Raw genomic sequence first — 26,506 nt, forward strand, 5'->3', positions numbered from 1 at the left:
TTTGTATCGGCCTTTCACTTAAAGTAAATTGAAAATCTGAATATCACGTTTCAACGGATGATTGGAAACTGCGAAAACTAAATGCATTAAAAGCATGTTGCTTGTACGGTGTATATTTACAAAACAAGCACTAGGAAATTGAAAATTCATCATTCCCTCACTAATTGGAGGCTAAAAATAAATTACAATTTAAATTCGTTAACAGTTATTATATGAAAAAAGTGCATACAAACACGGAGAGCTATAGGCAAAATGTACTATACGTAATATTTTACTTTTACTGTTATACTAATATTAGTTTTATATTATAAATTGTTTTCATTTAAAAAAAAATAAAAACTTAGCTCATTGGACAGTGGTCTTTTCCCCCTCTATGAGCTATTAATTTATTTTGTTTATAAATTGATTGTAATTGCCTTCACGTCCAGTGGCAATAGCAAAACAATGTCTACATTACAAATTTTATAGCTATTCACACCAAAACACAAAAGAAGAGAAAAACACAATAAGAACCAAAAACTACTTGGGACATTTATAAAATATCTGTAAGGGTTTTTGACTGGTATTCGATTTAATGGCATATCAAAGCTCAAAAATTTTCATACTACACAAAGTTGAAACTAATGGTATAACTTTGTTAATCTTATTCTGACTTAGTAACCACATGTTACAATACAATGGTCATCTATGCTTTTGACAAAGAAACTAATTTAATTTTATTATTCATACATTTTTATAATGATGAAGTTTTATGACACACTGAAAATATATTTATTACCTTCATTCACGACTCATCTTTTTATAATTAAAATATTATAATATTAGTCAATGTTATTTCCTATAATTCCTTCCGAAATATGAATATCAGTTTTGTGGTAAATATAGATATAGAGTATATCAAATATCTTCTCATTTGGAAGGAAAATGAAAATAATGTTACGTCATTGGTTGAATTTCAATCGTTTATAACGTTTTTAACCAGTCACAACATTTAGTGAACGCGTTTGAAAATATTACCCAGAATGCATTAGATTCTGATACGGCGAATTAATCTACTATAACATTGAGCATACGTTTGCTTAGCCTGGGGTCCTGGCTGACGCACAGCTAGATTGGGCCGGATCCCAGGCTAACGTTTGCTGTCCATCGAAGGCATGAGGGTGAGGATGGGGTTTATAGAATAGAGAACGAAGGGCAATAAGTGTAGAATAAAGCACAAATAAATAACAAAGATAAGAAAAAATGCAAAAAAAATCTTAATAATAGGGAACAATGAGGTGCTATGTTATAAAGAATGAACAATGAGAAATAGAAATAAAGAAAAGAGAATAATGTTCAAAATAAATATAGAATAAGAAATGAAGGGTTCCAATCAAAAGCAGAGGCGAATTTAGAGGGTTTTTCAGGGGGCCCGGGTCCCCCCTTTTGTGGGAAAAAAATTGTTGTTTATATAGAGAATAACTGAAGCATGACTGAAGCGGCCCCCTCTTAAGCAGTCAGTGGGTCCCCTCTTCTGAAAATTTCTGGATCCGCCACAGAAAAGCTACACGCATCAGTCTAAAACAAAAGTTTACAAAAAGTGTTCCAGTAGATGAGTTCTAATACATCTACCATTCTCAGTTAAAGTCGATTTGACCCGAGCACTCAGCACGATCTTTACAAATCGAGTGCACTACAGAAAACCACTTTTCAGATAAGTCTGGTTCAATGAATTTACCGGGTACAAAAGTGAAATCTATTACGGAATAGAAATGAAAAATATCCAGCTGTGAATCACGGTGTAGTTCATTACTGTTTTGTATATAAAAGCTATTGAAACCAAGCTCGATGTTTCATACGTCAATAACTTTACATTGTTAGAGACCTTTCCAACCGTTATATGAAGTAACTATGTTTTATTTAGATCACTAATCCCAAAATTGTTAATTTTAATCCCAAATGATTTCTTTATATTTAGAAAGCAAGATTCATCCATTACTGAATAATCTGATTAAATTCAATATGAACTGTTATACAGGGTTTGGATTGGATACGAATTGTGAAGAAATTCTTCCCATTCTTTAAATATTTACAAACTGGTCAATATTTCACACTCATCGCCTTAGACAGTAGTAGTAATTGGAAATTTGCAGATTTTGTGATGCATTGTGGGTACACTGAAACTGGTCAACGGTTCCACACTCATCGCCTTAGTCAGTACTAGCATGGAACTATGGAACTATTATATAATACTTCCATGGTACTTGAATTTTCGAACACCCGTCTTATTCCATAACAAGATTGGGGAAAGGGGGGGGGGGGGGGGTGAACAGTATAACTTATCAATATAAATGTTCCTGTGTTCCTGTGTACATATATATGCAAACGAAAATAAATGCTATTTCATTAAGGTTATCAATAACTGGATAAGTTCAGAAAATCTCCCATTAGAATAATATAAATATTTAGTAATCACTTCTGATTTGGTAATGTCGTTTTATTGACAGAAACCATTCTGTAAAGCCTGGATAAGAACTCTCGTAAACATATTCATCCCACGAGATTTACATGCCAAAACAATGTTTTATGTTTCGCATCATAATAAGTCAATTTCAGCAATTTGACACCATTTTGTTTTGCCAAAAGAAAGCAGGCGCGTAATTATACAGTCTCTTAAGATTCATGCATTAATTAAAGCTGTGCTAATGACCAGACTGTCTTCGTTAAAAGGGGTAGAAGGGTAATTTGTATTAATGTATAATGCAACAAGAATGTGTCCCAAGTACACGGATGCCCCATCCACACTATCGTTTTCTATGTTCAGTGACCGTGCAAATGGGATAAAATCTCTATTTGGCATTAAAATTAGAAAGATCATATCATAGGAACATGATTACTTACTACAGTTTCAAGTTGATTGGACTTCAACTTCATCCCTGAAGAGGGACGAACGGACGAATGAACGGACGAACGGACGTACAGACCAGAACACATAATGCCTATAAATGGGGCATACACATAGATATCATAACCATATATTAGGCTATGGCTATAGATATGAGGGAATTAATTACTTACTATTTCCATGCATGTATTCTTACATGATATTGAGGAGTAATTAGGGGTACACTTTATTTAGGGAAGGGGGTCGGAAAACAATCTCGTGTTAGATCTACATCAATATAAAAAAGATGTGGTGTGAGTGCCATTTGTTAAAGGAAACCAGTATAGGTCAATGTACAGTCTTAACTGACACGGAACCTTGGCTCACACCGAAGAACAATTTATAAAAGGCCAAGAAAATGACAAGTGTAAAACCATTTAACCATTCCACAGCTGTTAGCTATATACAGATGAAGCGTTGCTATAGTCAAACGTGTTAGAAAGATCTTAGGAATTAAGTAAAAGTATTCTGCTTTGCTTATTCTCTTAAGAAAAATGGTTGATTATAAAGGGAAACACTAAAGCCAAGCTGGAGCGATGCCCGTCTTGAGCAGTTAGTATTCCCTTCCCCTTATGTAAATTTCTGAATCCGCCGCTGTTTATGATACAGAATAATTTCATCACGATATATATCTAGATGATTCAAACTGTCTTATTTAGCATGGAATTTGCAAATGATGAAAAAAAACGAAGCCATCAAATAAAACAATCATTGTATGATACATCTGTTGTTTATACTGTAATAATATTCTACTTTACTTATAAAGTCAAAAAGATGAAAAGTGGAAAATAACATTTAATTCCTATTCAAAGTAAAGTCATAAAAAAATCTTACTTTGTTACGAAACTTTATATATACAAAAATCCAAATTTAAATTACTTTTTCTACATAAAGTTCACGCACGGTGTACGATCACATTAAATTAATGGTGGCTTACGAAAGTAAAAAGGAAATTGTAGTAATAAAAGTTGTACAACACAATCACAAATGACAGGGTCCTGTCACATGGAAGACGGATCTATTTCTTTTCGTAATGTCTCACATTTACCGCCATTTAAAACATGGTGGAACAATATTACTTATTATTTACACTAATATTTTTAATTTTCAGATTATCAGAGATTTGTTTTTTAATAGGATTTCGAATTATGAAACCCGCAATGACAGACCTCACACCATGCGTTTCTAATTATAAATTACATTTTAAAGAAAATTATGTCTTGCAACAAGATAGTTTTTTTGATAACTTGAAAAAACGATCAATGTAAAATTTAATATAAACCTTTTTATTCTACATCTGATAAATCTGAGTACACGTACTTGATTTTTCCCCCATTGATTTGACGGAAATAGTACATTTTACCACTATTTTTATATATATTCGTGTTGTACCGCTGTAATTTTTTCTTTCGGCATTTAAAAAAATCCATAGTCATTGTTGTGGCTTGGTTTGTTGAATTGCAGGGGCGAGGTGGGTAAGGATGAGTTCTAACAACTTGTAGTTTTTCTTACTACATTCCTCCCTTTTCCGGTAAAACCCGATTTTGGAAGTTCTTGATAATTTGCGTATGTGTTTATTTTTGGGATATGTACCCGGCATATTACTTACTTAATTGTGTTGAAAATATTCACAATGGTTTGCCTCTGTCCGATCCAACCTCGTTTTCGTTTTTGTCGAGTGATAAAATTTCAAAATATAAGTAAACTTACCACAAGAAAACAGCTTTATTCCTTTCTTTTCATTGATTAAATGTAGATATTAGAACTACAACACTTCAATTTCACACTGCAATGGAAAAAGAGACGAGTTAATTATAAATAAAACAAGCCAATATTCGTCATCTGAATATGGCTTCTTCTCCACGACGACACAGAATGGATATTAAAAAAAGAGAAAGCTTAAGAACGTTCGTCTTAGTAAATCAATACTTTAACACTCTGTCAGAAGGAAGCAGAAATGTCATCTGTTACTGTTGGATGCCGAACCAATTAAAGACGTTCGGTTTATCATTCCTATGCTAAAAAAAATCAGAGCAGCTTCTTGAAGATATTGATATTCCTTGTACAACATTAGTTAGATCAAATTGTGAGTAGATATTCGCATTTATACCTGCATTCTCATAGTGTACTGCGTGCTTTCAACCATTGCACTGACTTTGCGGTTTATGCTACCACGGTCCATTTCAATTATGTTTTTGTGTACACATCTAATGATTTTAATGATTATATTTTTACGAATGATTTTTGTATAGTTAAAGAGTAGGAAAACGAAAAAAGGAGAGTGTGAAAAACATAATTCAAAGCAGACAGAAAATAACATAAGACAAACAAAACGTAGTTTTCTACAAGACCATACACATACAACTATAATGCTCATGTTTGTCATTAGAATATGTTTCAATTGATGTTAGTTAATTGATTATGGCTAATATACTTTTTGTTTTTTACTGGATTCAAACAAATGATTTGAAATATAAAGTCACAAAACAAAAGCTCTGTTCTTCAATTTTCTTCAACTTCATAATGAAAATTGTTTCGTTACTTATTTCTTACAGTTTATACATTAAACAAACTTGATGTTTCTGAAATATTCAAAATATACGATCCTCCTACAACCAAGGTGCACCGAGATTAACAAACTGAAAAGTGATAGTTTGTCAGTGTTAATCTATTTTCCAGGTTGTGTAAATACTATGTGGTTAAACTATAGAATGAAGAGATGTTTTCACCATCCAAACGTCAGCAACTATACTTGATTTGACAGAACAAACTAACATAACCCATAGAATAACATGGTACATTTGGAAAGTGTCCATAATTAAACAATAACAGGGAACATTTCAAAAGTTGAAAATCATTTAAAAAAAACGCAGGGAACATTTCAATGATTGTTAATGGGTAAAAAGCACAGGGAACACATTAGATAGAACTCCTAAATGATACAACATAGGGAACATTAATACCAAGATTTGGCAATGATTGAATAACAAAAAGAAAAGAAAGGAAGATTTCTAGTGGTCATTCTGATAGGTTAAAGAGAAAATGAACACTTTAAACTCGAAAATGATTATAAAAACCACAAGGCACATTAAACTTTGAAACGTTTATGTGTTCTATGTTAGTGGTCGTATCTATGTGGAACATACTTAACTGTTAACAAAATGTATTCTTTTTGAATAATTTTTTGACAACTTAAGCTGTATGTGAACAGAGTCGAAAAGAAAAGTGTGTAGTGTTAAATAAGTGATGAAGACCGTACTTTGAACAACAATGGTTTACTTTGTACAAATTGTGACTTGGATGAAGTCGCATTTGCACTCATACAAAATCTTACTTATCTCCACATAAGAGAGCTAAGTTATTCACGTGACGAGCTAAATTCAACCTTGCAATCAGTCAGGGCGATTTTAAGGGTTGAATAAGGTTTTAGCAGGTGTTCTTAATTAGATAACATCAAAGAAAGAAACAGCCTGAATTTCTTTACTCAACTAGTCCTCGTGTAGTATAAATAAAGATATACAGACGATGGCCTACCTTAAAAGGTCTCGCCGTCAAAGTACAGAAATTTGTCCTGATATCAGATTTAAAACGTATGTATACCTTGTCAGGCGATCCAAGGTTGTAACTAATGTATAGCTCTATTGTTCGAGGATGTATCTAAGAGATTGATATCAGGGGATATTTTCAATAGGAAAAGTTTAAATAAGACTTGAGTTGACACTTGTGATGAATAGTAGCGTATACAGTTACGTCGACAACAAAAAGTCTCGGATTTTAATGAAATTTATACACATGTTGTCTGTTTACAGTAGTCTTTACATGTTAGGGTACGCCGAGGTCAATCGGGGATCCGTGAAGTTACATGCAAATTTACTTAATACATGGAGAATATGATCCAAATCAGTCATCATTAAGACTTCAGTATTAAATGGATATTGTCGGCTTTATATGTGCGTAAACGGAGATTTGGTGCAATCATGGAAGTAATATTTGAATATTACTTCCATGGTACAATAATAAATTAGACAGGGACGCTGCCGCACAAAAATTAACCAAAAACATCTTTGAGTCAAAAAAATTATTTATACAAGAGTCAAGTGCCTTTTCAATATTTCAAGCTCTTACCGTCCAGAAAAGTTCAATAAGATTTAACAGAGACTATCAAAGACTGTTGTTCGAACACCACTTAGAAAGACCATTGCTGCCTAACAAAGTAGAGTGTGGTAGAGGGACATTTCGGCCTCCGATCATCGTCACATTTTGATGTATCAATTCATTGATCATCAGCTTTTTGTTTAGCATGAAATTGAGTCAGTTTTACCGCGGCGAGGGAATCTTGAGCGATGTACATGTAGCTCTACAGTGGCGGATCATCTAGGGGGAGGGTTTCGGGGGTTGGAATCCCCCTTTTTTTGGACGATCAATGCATTTGAATAGGGACATATAGTTGGGAACCCCCTTTGTCCTGGGTTGGGAACCCCCTTTTTGAAATGGCTGGATCCGTCCCTGCTCTAGATATTGTTCAAGTAAAAATCTTTCGACACTTGTGTTGTAAATAAAGCTAATCACTAATTGTTTTATTATCATTCAAAACAAATTGTTAATTGTTCAAATATTTTCCCGAAAGACTGAAAACAACAATATACGAAAATATCTGTTCACATTAGTTGTTTGTACTGGACTTAAAAGATTTAGTCGGGTATTTATACTCTGGTTCAAAAAGTATGTAATTAAATGATTTAATCCAAGGAAAAAGTAAAAGCCATTATACATAAAACTATAACTAATCACTATTTATAAAAGTATTTAAGATCTGATAAGAACTTCTTGTATACATGATATAATCTTTCAGAACAGTGGCTTCAATTCTTTGTCGTATGTTCTATGTCACAGAAAGATTAACGAAAATCGGCTTATATGAACTAGTTCTTGTAAGCCGATCATGTTATCAAAGGGTTCATCTAAGATGGTTGACAGTCCATGGATATCTAATTCTGCATCAAGCAATTTGTATATACATGTAGAGCATGTATATACAGTTGTATCTTTTTGTGTGTTTTGAATTGTTCGACATGTATTACCCTTTAGTTTTCACCCTCCCCATGTAAAAAGTAAAAATTTGAAAGTATAATTACTAGGAGGTGGATTACAGAATTAAAAATATATCAAAACAACAAGTTTTTTTTGGCATTTCATGTATGAAAGTTTTAACATGAGGATCTCAGGGTGGTAGAATATTTACAAGCATGCAATATTCAAATTAATGATTGAGTGTGTTTGCTTGGTTGCCAGTGACAAGTATTTCATACATATTCTGGGGTACATTGTATAAACATTTAGACGTGTCTTGTCATTTGGTCTTTCTCAATTCTAAAACAAAATGTTTTCTCAATGTCGTAAGTGTCCTAGTTTTTATAAACGTATTTAACTTAAATCTGTACACTTCTTATGAAGACAATGTAATAATCAGCTTAGTACAAAAACTGGCAATGTCTCAATGAGATATTTATCATGATATTAATTTTGAAAGCAAACTGTTTAAAAAATTTCGGCCAAGTATAAATGTACAATCAATGTTGTTTTTACTAATAGTCCTCCAAATATTTAAAATAAAAACTTTGATAAATTGGCATGTTCTATTTGGACATAAATATTAAACTTTTGTCAAAATAAAATTAGCTTCGTTTTATCTTTGGGCGAAATGTGATTGATTTTTTGTTTAAATACAAAAGAAAAAGACATAAAACGTGCTTTAAATTTTAAAATGAAAATATTCAATATTTGGCGAGAAGATTATGTATATTTAATAGCAGATGGGAAAAAGCGAATGTTGTAACATGGTATAAAACTTTAAAATTCTATTATTATTTGCAAATTTAAATTAAAAAGTTTCGTTCGGTCTTTTCAAATCTCGAATATGTAAGAAAAAGTTAAAAAATTTAATCGAGGAAATAATTGCTTATTTTTTTAAAGATGGTTATGCACATTGATTTTACTGTTAAAATATTTCAGTTTATTGATATTTAAGAAATTCATTGAAAATGAAGCAGTTTGAGTTATTTAATTGATGCAGTTTTTAAGAAAGGTCGATGAATTATTCATTCCTTTTTATTCACCAATGTATGAATAAAATTTCATATTATCTCAATAAGATTTTCACATATGTGAGGTATAAGGCAACAAGACAGCAACCCAGCGACTAAAGAACTACGACAATTTAAGACATAAATAACATCCTACCTATAAATAGATTAAATCCATTTTCAGTTAATTAAATATTTAAATCTAAGTCTGCGTTTAAAAACTGCACTTAAGTTACAAATATTTGATGAAATAACTGTCAGTTATAAATAAATGTTATACACAAATATGTACAACATTACCATAAAAATAGTTCCCCTATTATTCATCCTATAGTACTTTTGTTAACCCACCTGTAATTAACATACCTGTCTTCACCTGTATAGGTAATTAAGTCTATTATTTAACTAATACTCCACAACAACAAAGAGATTATTGACATAATAGACTTATTAGTAAAAAGGCAATTAACATAATGAAATGGACAAGTTTTTAAAAAGGTGACAAAACCTCGGCATCGTATCTGACAGTTCTATAAGTCACATGTCAGTGTTTAGTGTGGGAAAGTATTACTTTAGGTTGTTTATTTATGTAGCACTAAATATTTATTTTATTAAATGACAAATGAACAAATATAGTATTGTACGATTTATGTGTATAATTTCAATAACTTTAATTGTTTGAATATATTTAGATATTTTCGCAGACGAATGACACTTCAACTTACTGAGGTATGATTTAGTGTTGAAAGGGGGGGGGGGGGGGGGGTATAAAAAATATTTTGTAGGGGTATATGCCTAATTGCCTATCATTCCATAGGGTCCAGAATTTTGAAAAAAAGTGTTATGAGTTTTAAGGAATAAATTACTTGCTATAAAGTCTTGTCAAAGACATTTGTTTTTGTCCGTTTTATGAGAGCAGAAACATTATATGTTTCTGATGATGAAAGTGAGCAATTTTATGTTGAAAAATGTTTGAGACTGAGTTATAAATTTGTTCAAATATTATAAAATGTGTATGTCATACCAAAGATACATTTGTACACGAACAATTGTGAAGAAAATTTATTACACTTGAGTAAGGTCGGGAAACTAACTTAAATAACAGACACAACTGCAAAAATATATAAACGAATATTTAAAATTCGTTGAAAAGAAATGTGAAATGAATTAATTAATTTCATAACTAAATCGAATTTTAAAAACGTGTCATGTTTCAACTTACAATGAACCTAAAGTTACTTATTGTAATATTTTAATTTCTCGTAGGCTGTGGGATATTAAAACATCACCAGGATGACAAGCACATGTAAAACATAGAACTATTTTTGTGATGCTCTAATGAAATGACATGATCTGTATTCGTATGTAATTTATATGTAATTTATGTTCCTCTGTTCTTTGATCATTTAAGGAGAAATTATATTTTACAATGTAGCAATGAATACTACAGCCGTCGGCTTACATGAAGAATTTCATTGCTTAAAGTCCAGTGGCAAATATTCCAAATTCCATGCATAAACGCAAGGCAATGGTGTAGATCAAAAAACTATTTAGATATGATTTCAAATATCTAATTCAAATCCGTTTGCTTTTTATTCTTTGATCATTTAAGGAGGAATTATATTTTACAATGTAGCAATGAAGCCGTCGGCGTACATGAAGAATTTCATTGCTTAACTAACGTCCAGTGGCGAATATTACAAATTCCATGCACAAATGCAAGAAAATGGTGAAAATGAAATACTATTTAGATAAGATTTCAAATATCTAATTCAAATCATGCAATCATTTACATTCCAATTTTTAATGTCCCTGTTTCAATTTAAAATTTTGTGATTTTATATACAATTCACCACAAATACAATACATATTGCCAATACACAATAGAATTGAGAATGGAAATGGGGAATGTGTCAAAGAGACAACAACCCGACCAAATAAAAAAACAACAGCAGAAGGTCACCAACAGGTCTTCAATGTAGCGAGAATTTCCCGCACCCGGAGGTAACCTTCAGCTGGCCCCTGAACAAATATATACTAGTTCAGTGATAATGAACGCCATACTAATTTCCAAATTGTACACAAGTCGGGTATACAAGACAGCTACACAAGGAGAAACAATTTTTATTATTCTATATATACATGTATTGTCAGAGACATATTATAGTATTATATGTCTCTGATATAGTGTAAGATTTGGGTCTTCAGTTCTATTAGAACTCCTTTTAAAGTAGAATCAAAATTCACTTCCATGCTTGTTATAGTATTGAGCATATTTGATACCGTGATGATGTATGTGTTTTTCTCTAATCATACAAATTTCGTAAATTTTAAGTTTTGTATAGATGGATTCCAAAATTCTGCTATCTTCTTAATAAAATGTAAAATCTTCTTTGATGATACTTGTTTTGTATTTCTGTTTCAATTAAAATAAATAAAGTTTTTAAATACCACTCTATTCAGTGGAGTCTTAATATGCCTATCTATATAGAGACTATCTTTTGTCTATTTATGTTCCGAATTTTTGAAGAATCCGTTCTATTTCACAATAAACTGACAACCTTTTCGGTCTTTGTATTTTTTCTCAATTTAATTAGACATTCGTAAAATTCATTTTTTTTAATTTATACTATTAAATTATTAAGAGTCTACTTATGCATTTAGAAAATATTTAACTATTTACAACTTTCAAACACTAAAACAAACTAAACTGAATCAGTTAACAAAAAATATTTTTACCGTCGAAAACTTTCGTTATAGTTAATTAAGAGACTGCTTATACATGCCTCTGCTGGTGGACTTTTAGTCCCCGAGGGTATCACCAACCCAGTAGCCAGTACTTCGGTACTGGCATGAAAATACGGATTTTTTGTGTTATTATAATTTGCTGTTACAAAATATTAGAAATTGTTATAAATTAAGGAATGTATCTCCCTCATGCAAAGCTCGGATTCCTTTCACGGATTTGGCTATACTTTTTGGACCTTTTGGATTATAGCTCTTCATCTTTTATATAAGCTCTGGATTTCAAATATTTTGGCCACGAGCATCACTGAAGAGACATGTATTTTCGAAATGCGCATTTGGTGCAAGAAAATTGGTACCATTAATTTTATTACAAAATATTCAACTTTTTAAAACTACCAAACACCAAAACAAAGTAAATTGAATGTAAGAAAAACTAAACCATAAAAACTTACATTAACTTGGATCTAAATATCATTCATTCCACAGCATAGAAAATATCCAAAATATTGTAAGTCACTAACACTGAGTCAATATCTAAACTTTTTTGTTGACGAAATGGATTATAATTTTATAGTTTCCATAATCTGCATTCATAACAAATTACAACAAAAATATCCAACGAAAATACTCCGCCTTTTAAAACACGGAACGAAACAAACAATATAATACTGCCAAGTCAGGTGTTATTTCACCTGTAAAACGAAAATGACAATTTTTACCTGTAACAAAATCTAAATAGGTCTTCATTTATTGTTATAACGGCTATAAGTTATTTCCCCTTGTTTTGTGTACTATTTACTCTATCGCCTTCGAAAGAACTAAAGCTATTATGCGGCTTTGAACTGTCCAATCAAATCAACGTATTATGAGATAACATTGTTCCGAATGCTAATCCGCGGTGAATATTAGATACGGTCTGAAGACACTGACACGAACTTTTGTCATAAATAATTCCTAACTATTGTGCGAAAAAAAAATGAATATTTCTCTTTTCGAAAATAAATCTTTTGAAAAATGTTTTTCAATGTTTTCAAAGGGACATGACTTAAATTTATCAGCGGGATATATTACTCAATAAACAGAAATATAATGAACTTCCAAATGATCAAAGATCGTAATTTGCATACGTTTAACTGTAATACGTTTTTCATATATTGTAATTTTAAAATAGTCTATTAAAATTTTCAACGGAGATCAATATCTGTTACTAATGTGAAAAAAGATACGAGTGTTGATACTTGGTGACGAGAAAATGAGACTTTATTATAACCATTACTTAAATATTACCATAGGTAAAAAGTGAAGTTAAGAGTGTAATTTTGGTGGATTTTTAATTTAATTGAACTTTTAATGTAAAGAAAGTGGACCAAACTACCCCGATTTAGTATAAAGATAATTTAATAGGATTAAGTATGCGTTTATAGATCTGATGTCTGTTATTTGTTACCATGTAGTCTATAGTTAGTTCAAATACAACTTATATTTCTGATAAACTCAAGGATTGATTTGTATACTATATAACTCCTTGATATACTATAGCTAATTTTTATTTTATGGTCTATATTTTTCTCAGGACATTTCACTCACTTTATTCAAGCAAGTATTTTCGTGACTTTTTATTCTCATCAACAAGAACTATATATATTTACTGATTTGGTTTTTTTTTTTTGCAATGGACAATTCACAATCATAGCCTCAACTTTGGTGTTATTTATGAAATTAATGGCAAACGAGCCTGAAGTAACGTTTATGGGGTGGATTTGGAAAGCAGCAAGGGTTGGCAACGGAACGAACTTTTTACTGAGTTTTAGCTGATAAACTTTGGAACAGTAAACTAGTACACGGAATCATCTTTCTTTCAAATATGTGCTGTAGACGACATATAATACAAAGTTGAAATGATTTATCGGTTAAGATAATCTTCGTTCGTGAGATCGTTACACACGCCGTCGTCATAATTCGACTGATTAATGACTGCTTAACGTCAAGTAGCAAATACAAAACGCACATTTAGGACAAAAACTTTGCTTTTATACTAGAACCATTTTGAACGACTTTTTTCATTAAGGTCGTCATTAGACGATTATTGTGGCATCCTAGCCGACCACATTTCTGGCTCTGAGCCGACCAGATATAGAACTTGTCATTAGTACGGATTTTCGTGTGTGTTCGAAGAGAAGCAAATCAACCACTTGGGTGTATTTGGTTTGACCAAAATGTAAAGGAAATATACGAACGGGAGAAAAGATGAACAATTTCACTCCACAAAAAAAGGGTGCACGTCATGCGCAAGGCAACACATTAAGACATATGCATTGTATACCTAAGGTGATGTACAGACCATTAAGCCTTTTATGTCCAGTAGCAAATATTTCATGTCTGATCATGCCGAACTGCGGTAATAGATAGGTTTCTCATTCAAATTGTTCTGCTTTTGATGGATTTGTTAAAGTTTGTAAGACATACACGATCCAATAATTGCATGAAATATTCGCAACTGGTCACCAAGAACATATCAATCTATGGTTTCCACGAAGGATATTGTAAAATCCTTGGAATGGGCCAAATCTATCTTTAAAGTTTATTGGAGTTATAATGCGACTTTTATTCTTTTTCATACAGAAGCTAGAATCTATTCGAAGAAACATTGTCAGACAATAGTTCACAAAAATCACCGATAATAGCTAGAAGCCATCCGAAGACACAGTGTCGGACAGAAGTTAACAAAAATCATTGATAAAAGCTAGAAGCCATCCGAAGACACAGTGCCGGACAGTATTTCACAAAGATCAAAAATAAAAACTAGATTCCATCCGAAGACACAGTGTCGGACAGTACCAGTTCACTAAGATCAACGAAAAAAGCTAGAAGCCATCCGAAGACACAGTGTCGGACAGTAGTTCACAAAGGTCAACGATAAAAGCTAGAAGCCATCCGAGGACACAGTTTCGGACAGTAGTTCACAAAGGTCAACGATAAAAGCTAGAAGCTTCCGGAATACACAGTGTCGGACAGTAGTTCACAAAGATCAACGATAAAAGCTAGAAGCCATCTGAAGACACAGTGTCGGACAGTATTTCACAAAAATCAACGATAAAAGCGAGACGCCATCCGAAGACACAGTGTCGGACAGTAGTTCACAAAGATCAACGATAAAAGCTAGAAGCCATCCGAAGACACAGTGTCGGACAGTAGTTCACAAAGATAAACGATAAAAGCTAGAAGCCGGCATTCGAAGACACGGTGTCGGACAGTAGTTCACAAGGATCAACGATAATGAAAGCCTAATACCAGAGACGACACAATTAAGACTTCCATGTATACCATCTGTGTCAACATTTACTTTCCGTTATCTAGTTTTTACTTTGTTAATCCTCTCTGTATACATTCTATATTTGCCTACTTTGTCTCTATCTCCACACAGGATTAATCTTGTCTAGTAACACTTTTATTTACTCTTCATTATAATGTACGATTGGTAAATTGAATCACAATTGATCAAGCTTCTATAATGTCAAGTACGTATTTGGTTTTTAGTTTTACTTGAAGTTGACGCATCGAGATCGTTAGTTCGCTTTTATTTGTATATCATATTCCCGCGTATTTATTTAACTGCTCTATATATAGTACTCGATTATGCAATATTTGATTTCTTTTTAGAGTACCCTAACGCAGAAGTCTCTTACCATGAACCTATATTGAACAATGATCTTATGATTCTGGTAAAACTTAGCCTTATTTACTTTTTATTGCTTTTGAGTTCTTGTTTTTTAAAAGTGTTATTAACCTCGCCACATTTTTATATAGCTTTCCCCAAAAAAATAAGCTTGAAATTGAGTGGTTATAGTTGGTTGCTATGTTTTATATTTGTTTTTAGATAATTGCTTAGGAATAAACCAGGCCCCGCTGGGTTTTTTTCCGTTTGAATAGTTGCACATTTTTTCAGGTCCTAGTAAAGCGGCATGTGTTTTGTTCATTTTTGAAGGCCGTATAGTGACATATAATTGCTTATCCATTCACGTCATTTTGGGTTCATTTGGAGAGTTGGCATATAAGCAAACATACGTCTCCTTATTTTATAAAGTTCAACACTTAATGTCATATGCAAAATACGTGTCGACTACTGCCCAATATAGTTGGCTTTAAACCCGTCAGATGCTAAAATCCTCAATCCCACATTATATTTGATAACATACTAGTATTTAAACAGGAACATACCACCAGAAACACAAACGAGTATATCTCAGATATATTATGAGCCAATCCGCACCCCTAAGAAATAACTTTTGATACCCTTTAGAAAAAGTCATTACTCCTTTTTCAAATATTAAATCAAATGGTCCAATCTAATAAGTCTGTTAAAAAAAGACACCGAAATGGCAACTATAATGCATTGCTACATTCCGGTTAAACTTCGATACTGTTAACTTCTTAGGGAGCTACCATTTGATTTTTATGGGGGGGCTAGGATGAAATTTGAAAAAAAATAGGCAGGACAGGAGTTTTGAGTAAAAAAAAAAGGCAGGATGAGACACTTGCAAAAAAAAAAAAGTCAGGACGACAATTTGGGTAAAAAAAAGTCAGGATATACTAAAAAAAAAAAGGCAGGACCGAACAGAGTGAAAAATAAAAAGGCAGGACAGAGATTACAGCTAAAAAAAAAGGCAGGACAAAAATTTTCATCCTAGCCCCCCCATAAAAATCAAATGGTAGCTCCCTTATGACATGATTTACTATATATTTTTATCTTCTCGTGTCACCATATTTGTTAAGAGATTACCGTTTAATGCCACGAGAAAACAACGGATTGTATAACAGAAAATATTTGACGTTATCACTGCTGGTAATCGCGCATCCTTAACCTGCATTTGAAAAGAACTAGCTGTCAGTTATATGCGAGTACTCTCAGATCTGTTCATAGTGTCTTTTTGTTTTGGGATGTACAAATTCACAGCAACGTCCACTTGTATTTTTGTCCATCTGAGGAGTTTAAGCCTTTTTCGACTGATTTTTAAAGTTCGGTCTTATGTTGTACTGTTCTTCCACTGTCCCAAGTTAGGGGAGGGTCGGGATCCCGCTAACACGTTTAACCCTGTCCTATTATGTATGTTGTCTCATTGGCAATCATACAACATCTTTTTTATACAAACAAGTAAAAGGAGTGGCACAGGTATAAACAAAGAGCAAGTGTTGTTTAAGATAATAATTTTATTTTGGATGTAACTGTTTTACCTCCCCTTTCGATCAATGGGAAAAACATACTGTGCAGAAAATGATTATTACTCTTTAGCCCTTATATTTGCGTCTTCTGATTGGCTGGCAATGATTTGTCGATCAGCTCATAGACAAAACTTGGACATGTGACCGTGACTTCATCAACGTTTTTTAATTCATGTTTTATTCCGGCTTAAAATGGAATTCATAATTAAATTATAAGAAATGACTGTATTTTTTTCTCTGTCTATTCGAAATAACATCAAAAATGAGGTGCATGCACACTTTAAAATAATCCGCTACGCAGGTTATTCAGTGTGCACCACCTTTTTCGTGTTACTTCTTCATAAACGGAAACAATATTACAGTTATTCCTCAAATAATAATATATACATAAAATTGAGAATGGAAATGGGGAATGTGTCAAAGAGACAACAACCTGACAATAGAAAAAAACAACAGCAGAAGGTCACCAACAGGTCTTCAGTGTAGCGAGAAATTCCCGCACCCGGAGGCGTCTTTCAGCTGGCCCCTAAACAAATATATACTAGTTCAGTGATAATGAACGCCATTCTAATTTCCAAATTGTACATGTATGCAACCATGCGGTGCCAAATATATATAAAAAAAAGTATCAGTGATGTAATAAAAAGTACATATATGTATATTATACAAAATAGAAGCTAAGGCTAAAGAGTAATAAGCATTTTCTGTACAGTATTTTTTCCTCCGTTGATCGACATTAAGGGGAGGTGTGTAGCAGTTTAAGATAATATTCATAGTGCCCAAGTCGGGAACATCGACTTTTGGGAGTCGTTTTTAAAAAATGAGAGTGTTGTGTACCCTACGTCATCCAGAACGCACGTTCATTCACATATACACATCTCGCACATACAAAGAAAAGCCCCTCCCAAACACCACGTAAATGGATATTCGGCTGGACGGACGAGACCAAGGTTAAGATATATAGCCCACAGCGACAATTTATAGGTACAGTATACACCTGCTTTCCATTATAAATGTTTCCAGGCCTACATTTGACTGTAAAATAAGTTGAATGTAGAAAGTTTTCATAGAAGTATTATACACGAAGGTAATAACTTCTTCTATACAAGATAAACTTAAAACCCACGAATAATATAGAAATAGTTATTAATTGGCTTAAATAACGATTCGGGATCATGTCAGATACAACAAAAAGCTTCTTTCATTGGATTGAATTAAATTCTCTAAATCCCCAAAGTAATTTCCTGTATTGTCAAATATCTTTTGTTTTTATCTGTCAAATTAAGGAAATAAATCTTAATTCCACCGTTGCAACATTTACATAGGAAATTTTATTGCATTAAAGAGATAAATGTCACCCTATGGACCTAAACTACTGGTATATAAAACAAAATGGAGATTTATATCATTTATTTAGACTTAATCTAACTTAATTGTGACCTTTGGTATTCAAGCCAAAAGACAAAACGCAAAATAGTGCTACAATAGACCATTAAATATGATATTATATATACAAATACATTGGTTCTCAGTAAAATTAAATTCATCCGTTCTAAAATTGAAAATGGAAATTGGAAATGTTTTAAAGAGACAACAATTGACCAAACGACAGAAAACTGCCTAATGATTACAATGGATATTTTTCAATTGTCATAACTACAATCTCTCGTCCTCTATTCCAGTAATCTGACCTATCAGCATAGACTCACCATCGGCTTTATACTAACACGAGCAACACGACGGGTGCCAGAAGTGGATTAGGAGAAGAGGATTACTTTTCAGGAGCACCTGAGGTCACATCCGGTTCTTAGTGGGGGTTATGTTGCTCAGTATTAAGTTTTTCGGGAATGTTGTGTTTTATGTACGTTTGTCCGTTTTTCTGTTGGTCTTTTTGTTTTTAGCCATGGCGTTTTCAATTTTATTTCGATTTAGGAGTATCTTTCGCATCTCATTAAGCCTGTGAAATACATTATTTATTTCAATTATCCATGATGTATGAATACTTTTTGGATATAAATCGTTACAGCAAAATCAGTTTGAGCATGGAAAGAAGGTTTGCTAAGCATTGCATCACCTTCGGGTCCTTAAAAAGCTGCAGTAAGTTTCAAGTTACATGTATAGAGAGGGTGACACTACCTCTACCGTGAGGAAGTGTTACCCATATTTAACGTTTCTGTTGGAACTGAATGTGGCTGCGTATTTATACATCCAACATGTGTTTTTTACCGGACGAGAATAGTAAAGGTGACCACATTTCTACCATCAAGCAGTGAATTGACTATGATGGTATATGCGAACTGTTGAAGTTTGAACTCGATTTGCATGTGAACTGTGACTTTTTCGAATTCGACTGAACAATGTTATTGGCCTTAGATTACAGACGCGAGTTGAAATTACATTTACCCTGTACATGATACATTGTTTAAAACATGTCTCCTATATTTGTTTTGATGTTTAAAAATCAATTAAAAAATAAATAAATCTTCTTTTAACCCCAATTTCTAACCTAGATAAATTAAAATGATAAAATTAAATGAATATATAAATCAGTATCAATTGATTTCTGTGATTAAAGAGAACATTTAATTGAATTCATAGAGAAGAATTGAGTAAACGAAGCTGATCGACACGATAAAAAAATAAACATCAAAGAATCAGAATTTTTGTATAATTGATTGTGACTAAAATGATCAATACTAACTTGATAGAAAATGTATTCCTAAAAACTTGATTTTAGTGAATCTTGCTTCAGTCGCTTAAAAATATATTATCAATCACTAACGATGTTGTACATCAAATAGCTCTGAGCAGGCTTTTTGTACAAACGTTGTAAATATATAATGTGTTCAATACTAACTTAATAACTCTTCAACTTTGTACTTATTAAGGCATAGATTACCTTAGCCGTATTTGGCACAACTTTTTGGAATTTTGGATCCTCAATGCTCTTCAACTTTGTACTTGTTTGGGTTTATAAATATTTTTGATTTGAGCGTCACTGATGAGTCTTATGTAGACGAAACGCGCGTCTGGCGTACTAAATTATAATCCTGGTACCTTTGATAACTATTGATAACTATTAATAGAAATTGTATTCCAAAAAACTTTGATAGTAAAATTTTGTGATTCTTGCTTTTGTCGAAAATATTAGATATCCAACCATGTTGTACATCACAGCTCTGTGCATCATAGAAACATGCAGAATGTCATTCGACAACATCAAATAATCTGATTTCTTGTATAATTGATCGTTTTTACCGTGACGAAAACTAACTTGATAGAAAATGTATTCCTAAAAACTTGATTTTAGTGAATCTTGCTTCAGTCGCTTAAAAATATATTATCAATCACTAACCATGTTGTACATCAAATAGCTCTGAGCAGGCTTTTTGTACAAATGATTGTAAATATGTAATGTGTTCAATATTAATCTTATAGAAAAGTTTTCCGACAACTTTATTGTAAAATTTAGTGACTTTTGCTACTGTCGTAAAAAAAGATATATTATCAATTATACCAGCAACGTTGTACATAATAGAATCATACAGATTGCAATTTGAACACAGCAAAGGATCTGATATTTGGTATAATTGATTGTAACTAAAGTGGTCAATATTAACTTTATCGATAATGTATTCCGAAAAACTTAGTGAATTCTGTTTCAGTCGTTTATTTTTTAAAGATATATTATCAAATACATCAAACAGCTTTGAGCATCATAGAAAAATGGAGAATTCCATTTGACAACACCATGAACAGGTTTATTGTATTATTGGTTGTATCTATAAATGTGTTCAATATTAATAACTTTATAGAAACGGTATTCCGAACTTTATTGTAAAATTTTGTGACTCCTGCTATGGTCGTAAAAAATCGACATATAAATCAGCAATTATCAGCTAATGGAACATAAACGATACGAATTTTTGTATAATTGATTGTAAATAAAAGTTATCGATATTTGTATTACACAATGTAATAGAAAGAGCAATCGAAAAGATTTTATTCTCACTCTTGCTTCTTTCGTCTTAGTATATCTCAAATAGATACCAATAACCAAAATGGTGTAAATCATAGAAACAAAACCGACCGAAGAGACAAACACTAAGTAGGTCATTAAAACCATAGCCGATGTAAAATGCAATTCGACGACAGACCAGATAACGTCAATTTCCTCCAGCAAAAAGTAAAAAAACAAAAATACTTAACACCGAGGCCGCGAAAATTCAAAACGGAAAGTCCCTAATCAATGGCGAAATCAAATGATAAAACTCATCAAACGAATGAAAAATAACTTTCCGTTTATATGCATCACCTAAACAAGTCTTTGTGATCAGTGACGAGATTCCGGATCTTGTGTTTCACGTCGTATTATTACATCGTCTAGAGATAAAGGGTATACTTCTAAAGGATGATATACACTTTGAGCCGAAATAACTTAAGTTGACGTTATCACTTGAAAGCTTTATACTGGTTATACAAGTATGACCTCTGCAGCGTCTGATATGTAACACTAGACCACACTGACAACGCTCGTAATGTCAAGGGACGAATTAAAAGCTTAAAAAAACTAAAGATGGAGCAGCATTAATTCACAGGAGGGCACCTTAGAAGCCAACTTCCGAAGCAAGTATTCGGCAATCCTCGGTAGAATCCGCAAGGTTATCGGTTCTCCGAACTTTCCCGAAGTCTTGCGTTGATTGCCAAGTTTATGAGCTTCGGTCCTTGTTTAGAATTTTCCTAGAAGTGTGATGTCCAGTAATGGTATCAACCAAACTAGGGGTATTGATCGGAATATGTCGTCACACTGGGCTTTTTTCCCATTCTTAGTCTTCCACTCAACTGATCACCGAGAACAGAATATGTCCAGATTGTAACATGACCAAGGCCGCTTCAATTGAACAGTAAATTCTCAATAGCGGGGAGTAGCGTGAACAAAATCTGTCTATGGTCGTGCATAAAATTTGGCAACTTATTATTCATATACTTTTAAAATAACCAATGTTTTATCTCATATACTAGCATGTAATAGTTTAAACGTGTGCTGATATCTACATGTATGGATATGTTGAAAATTTACGATCTTTTGAGAGAAAAATATCTCTTCAAGAACAATATTTTACTAAATATTACATGCTCACATTAATGAGTACCGAAACAGGCTCCAGGTTTCCTCCTTTATACGCCATGATAACTCATGGTGGTGCTCCTAATTAAAGGAGGCTCATACGGAGACAAGAAGAAGTATTGACCCTGGGGTTTTGAGCAAACAGTGATAAACAACAAAAGCATTAAAACGTAACAAGTCTGCAGCGTTAGATTTATTTGCAATCTCGACAGTTTTAGAATAATACGATTTCTAAAGAGAAATCAATATATACATTTACTATCATTAGAAAGATAATACGAACACACTAGTAATAACTCTCGGGACTCTAAATTAAGACATGGTGAAAGCTCTCGTAGGAGATTTTTGGCTATATCTGTTATATAGATATAATAAATTGTGTGAGTTTGATGCATGTGTTCCCTTTAAAGTACTGCATGCACTCAGACTAACGCATATTTTAACGTCGAAAGAGCAGATATTAAAAAAATCTTTTTGGTAAGAAACAGAAATCAAGAAACATGTTCACTATCACTACAAAACCACTATATCATCTATATTTTTATTTCATTTAGGCCAAATAAAAGAATTTAGTACAATTTGTCTTATCAATAAACATTTTATTTCTAAACGGCAAGCAACTTTTCGTTTGAACTGACATGCCCTTTGAAAAGAAATTCTATCACGGAGCTTGTTTACCAGCCTGAAACAACTAACCAACAAAACGTTCTTTTGTCCTTGATTTTTACATCAGTTCATCCGTGCGTTTTGTTTTGTTTAATCGGTGTCACTTTTCATCCCATTAACAGACAGACTGATAATATTTATAAAATATTCATCTCTTGTTCCTACATTTTTGTCAGCTAATATTGTTCAACCATAAATAATATTCTTTTGTTGTATATAATGAAATTTTCCCACAAGTATTTCCTCAGCTTTTTAAGTACATTATTAAAACCCGAGATTTAAAAGCCTTATTTGTTATAATGATTCCCTGTGTGTATATGGTTTCAGTCATAGACCAATGTAATATGAAAAACGAAAACGAAAAATTTGATACTTATTTCCCTATGCGTGGCAGGTGTTGCTTACAAAACTTCATCGCGTGTTCGTTCGAGGCAAACAGTTCGAAAGCAAAAAGATAAAACGTGGTTTAGATCTATACCAGACCGCTTTAAAAGCAAGAGTTAATTTGTCCGAAGATTGAGAGTTGCTATTTTATAAGCTTATAAAATGGACCATTAATGTTTTGGTTTAGGATGAAAAAGAGACGCATGTTTTTTGCTCTCAATAAATTATTTGCTGTTTCAATTTAGTTATGAAATACAATTTATGATGAAAGTGAAAAATAGCTTCATTCCGTACAAAATTTAGAATGTGTACAAATTGAACATTGAGTATCTGAAATACATGTACTAAAAGAAAAACTCTCCATCCATATTTTGTTTGTAATGATCAATATAAATACTAGTACTGATTTAAAAAAACAAACGAATTTGTGGTATGATTCCCAAAAAGACAACTCTTCACCAAACACAAAACTACATATAGAACTTAACTACATGGGTCAACCCTTTAACAATGAGTAAAACCAATACCGCACAATCATAAAAAAGGCACCTTGATGGCAAATGTATAAAACAATTTAGTGTAAAGACTTAACTAACAGTCAGAGAAGAAACATCCTTATGCATTGCTAAGATGAAAGTATTGATGATATAAAAAAGAAGATGTGGTATGATTTCCAATGAGACAACTATCCACAAAAGACCAAAATGACACAAACATTAACAACTATAGGTCACCATACGGCCTTCAACAATGAGCAAAGCCAATACCGCATAGTCAGCTATAAAAGGCTATAGTTCATTATGAAAATAAGGATATGATAATGTGGCATGATTGTCAGTGCGACAACTCTCACCAAGAGTCAGCATAATGTTGACATGTTGAGTCGTCGAGTTTTAAACTTGCTAGTTCACAAGGTAACAGTCCACAGGGAGACATGTTACCATACCAAGACACATGTGAATCTAGTACGATCCGTATTTGTTTTTACTCTTAATCGATCCAAACCAAAACCACAATTATCGATACCAACGATTCTGTGCAAATCGGTTTTATCAACTATATGTCACCGAACAGCCTTTTCTTATAAGAAAAATATACATGCCCTTTACATCAATAAATTGTCCAGATATGATAACATGTTAAACAATTCAAACGAGAATACCAGCGGCCTGATGTATAACAACCCAAAAATAGATATAACAGACGGCAAACATCAAATGTTGCATCTCAACACTTTACGTTCAATGTATAACACAAAACAGTGCAGATTAGTTTGTTTTTATTGTTTAAGAAAACAATGACTTATAATTGGTCTTAATAATTTATTTCATGACGATTCTCAAGAAAAATATATAGCTAGGTATAACAGACGTGACTGTACATAAACATTATACCACTATAAAACGGACATACAGTGTTCACTTAAATCAAATCCTGCCATCTCGACTTAGTAGCCATTTTATATAACAATGACTGCGTGATAAGAATAACGACGAGTGTTGATATGCATAACTTATCGAAGGTTAATATGGACGATAGTATGCACTATATATGCTACTGGGATCGAGCCTGGATTATTTTGTATAATAATTACAAACATACACATGTTCAGTGCAATGTTTGTTGTCTATTGTATTATGGAAATAGCAACTTATGTGATGAAAACAAAAATCAATGATTGCACGCTTATAATTTGGACCACTATAGACTTTTTCGTCTTCAGAAGACTCTCAAAAGACGCCAGAATAAAAAAAAAACCAAAAAAAATAACAAATTATGATCAAGTACGAAGTTGAAGAGCATTGCTCACAAGTAAACAGTAACGCACAGATTAGTTCATGCAAATTTATGATCATATTTAATCTCAGTTTTCATTTGTTTGAGTCTTTTTCACTTGGAACAACATACCTTAATTAACAAATAGGGTCTGCCATTTTTTTGGAACCAAAGCGCACGTCAGTTTTGCCTTAAAAATTGGCGTCTCCAAAAGGAAACTTTTTTTTTTAGCGTAGGTCGATCATGATCAGACAAACATACCATCTTCAAGATATAGAGTTATAAGCGTAGGTTGATCCCGTTCAGAAAATAATACCTCCTTCAAGATATTGAGTTGTAAAAATGTAGGTCGATCCTGCTCAGAACAACAAACCCTCTTAAAGTTATAGAGATGTAAGCGTAGATCGATCTTGTTCAGACAAACATAGCCTCTTTTTGTTATACGGGTTACAACTTTGATGCCAATAAATATACTAACGACACAAACCTTTCCTCGTTATGGAGATCTGGTCTGAAGCATACGTCGATTGCGCTTAAACAAACATATCCAGGCAGGTTAAGTGCGAACAGGGTAATGAAATGCAAGAAGACAGATTGAAGATAGTATATATCCCCGACACCTTTTAATAAAACAGATTTGTATATAGAGAAAACACCATACGTTTTAAAATATAAAATGCAACAACTTACTTGAAAAATTGACCTTTAACACACAGTGACTGATTGAAATCGACAGCAACAAGTATTTCTCAAAATGTCTTAAGTTGTGTAAAATACCTCGAATTCATTAAAGTAAATAAATATAAATAAACGTGTTTATCCATACCTGTCTTCTTTGATCTTCAAATCTACAGGTAGCAAAACATGTCAAGTAAAGATTGAAATGAAAAGATTGACGTCCTTGATGTAACGTTAAGAGATACTTGCCAAAATAATACCTGCAAAGATTTCGGATTGATAACACAGGTCTGAGGACATTTTGTTCAAAAACATTGATATTTTAACAAAATGAAATTTAAATTAGTTTAAAATTTACCGAATTATATTTCATTTCTAAACACTAGCTCGAATAATTTCATTTTTTTCTGTGTAGTGGCGTTCTAGAAATTGACATAATATGTGAACCAGTCGAAATAATGATCTATGACAAATGTACTGATGTCAGTTTTTCTAATTGTAAACGTCCCATTCTTGAGTTGAAACCCTTTGCAGTAGCATCAGCGTTTATGTATATTTAGCTAAGATGTACCACAACACGTTCTAATCTCATGGATATAAATGGTATATGAGGATGACCATTTATTGACTTATAACTGGAAATGTATACTAGTACCCTATAACCGAGCACGTGGGTCGATTTTTAAGAGATCCATGCGACTGTTTCAGTTTCTTACCAGTGTTTTTGGTTTGTTTTGCTTGTTTGGCTGGAGGACTTGCAATTTTGGTTTTCAAACGGAACACCGGTTCATAATCTTAAAATGTAACATAACTAACGTTTAGAATTCTGCTTTGAAGTATGTACATGAAGTTCTCCAAAATATAATTATGGCATATTTGTGTTTGTGTATACATTGTATT

At 32.6% G+C, this 26,506-nt stretch overlaps 1 protein-coding gene across 12 annotated transcripts in view; it reads right to left on the bottom strand.

Moving 5' to 3' along the window:
* LOC134718849 (uncharacterized) overlaps nucleotides 1-25,773 on the bottom strand; it is a 40,736-nt gene extending 14,963 nt beyond the window's left edge. For 2 of the 12 annotated variants that reach the window (XM_063581659.1, XM_063581649.1), the window contains exons 1-2: nucleotides 25,619-25,703; nucleotides 4,634-4,709 (exon numbers count right to left, since the gene is read on the bottom strand). The gene's annotated coding sequence lies outside the window, so the exon portion shown is untranslated. Of the gene's footprint in view, nucleotides 1-4,633; nucleotides 4,710-9,163; nucleotides 9,281-9,306; nucleotides 9,330-9,357; nucleotides 9,396-12,206; nucleotides 12,574-25,618; nucleotides 25,704-25,754 lie in introns of those variants that run through there. The other 10 variants (XM_063581656.1, XM_063581648.1, XM_063581652.1 and 7 more) reach the window with 9 other exon arrangements.
* Between the last annotated feature and the right edge of the window lie 733 nt (nucleotides 25,774-26,506).

Source organism: Mytilus trossulus, chromosome 5 (genome assembly GCF_036588685.1).
Source record: "Mytilus trossulus isolate FHL-02 chromosome 5, PNRI_Mtr1.1.1.hap1, whole genome shotgun sequence".
Lineage (NCBI taxonomy): Eukaryota > Metazoa > Mollusca > Bivalvia > Mytilida > Mytilidae > Mytilus > Mytilus trossulus.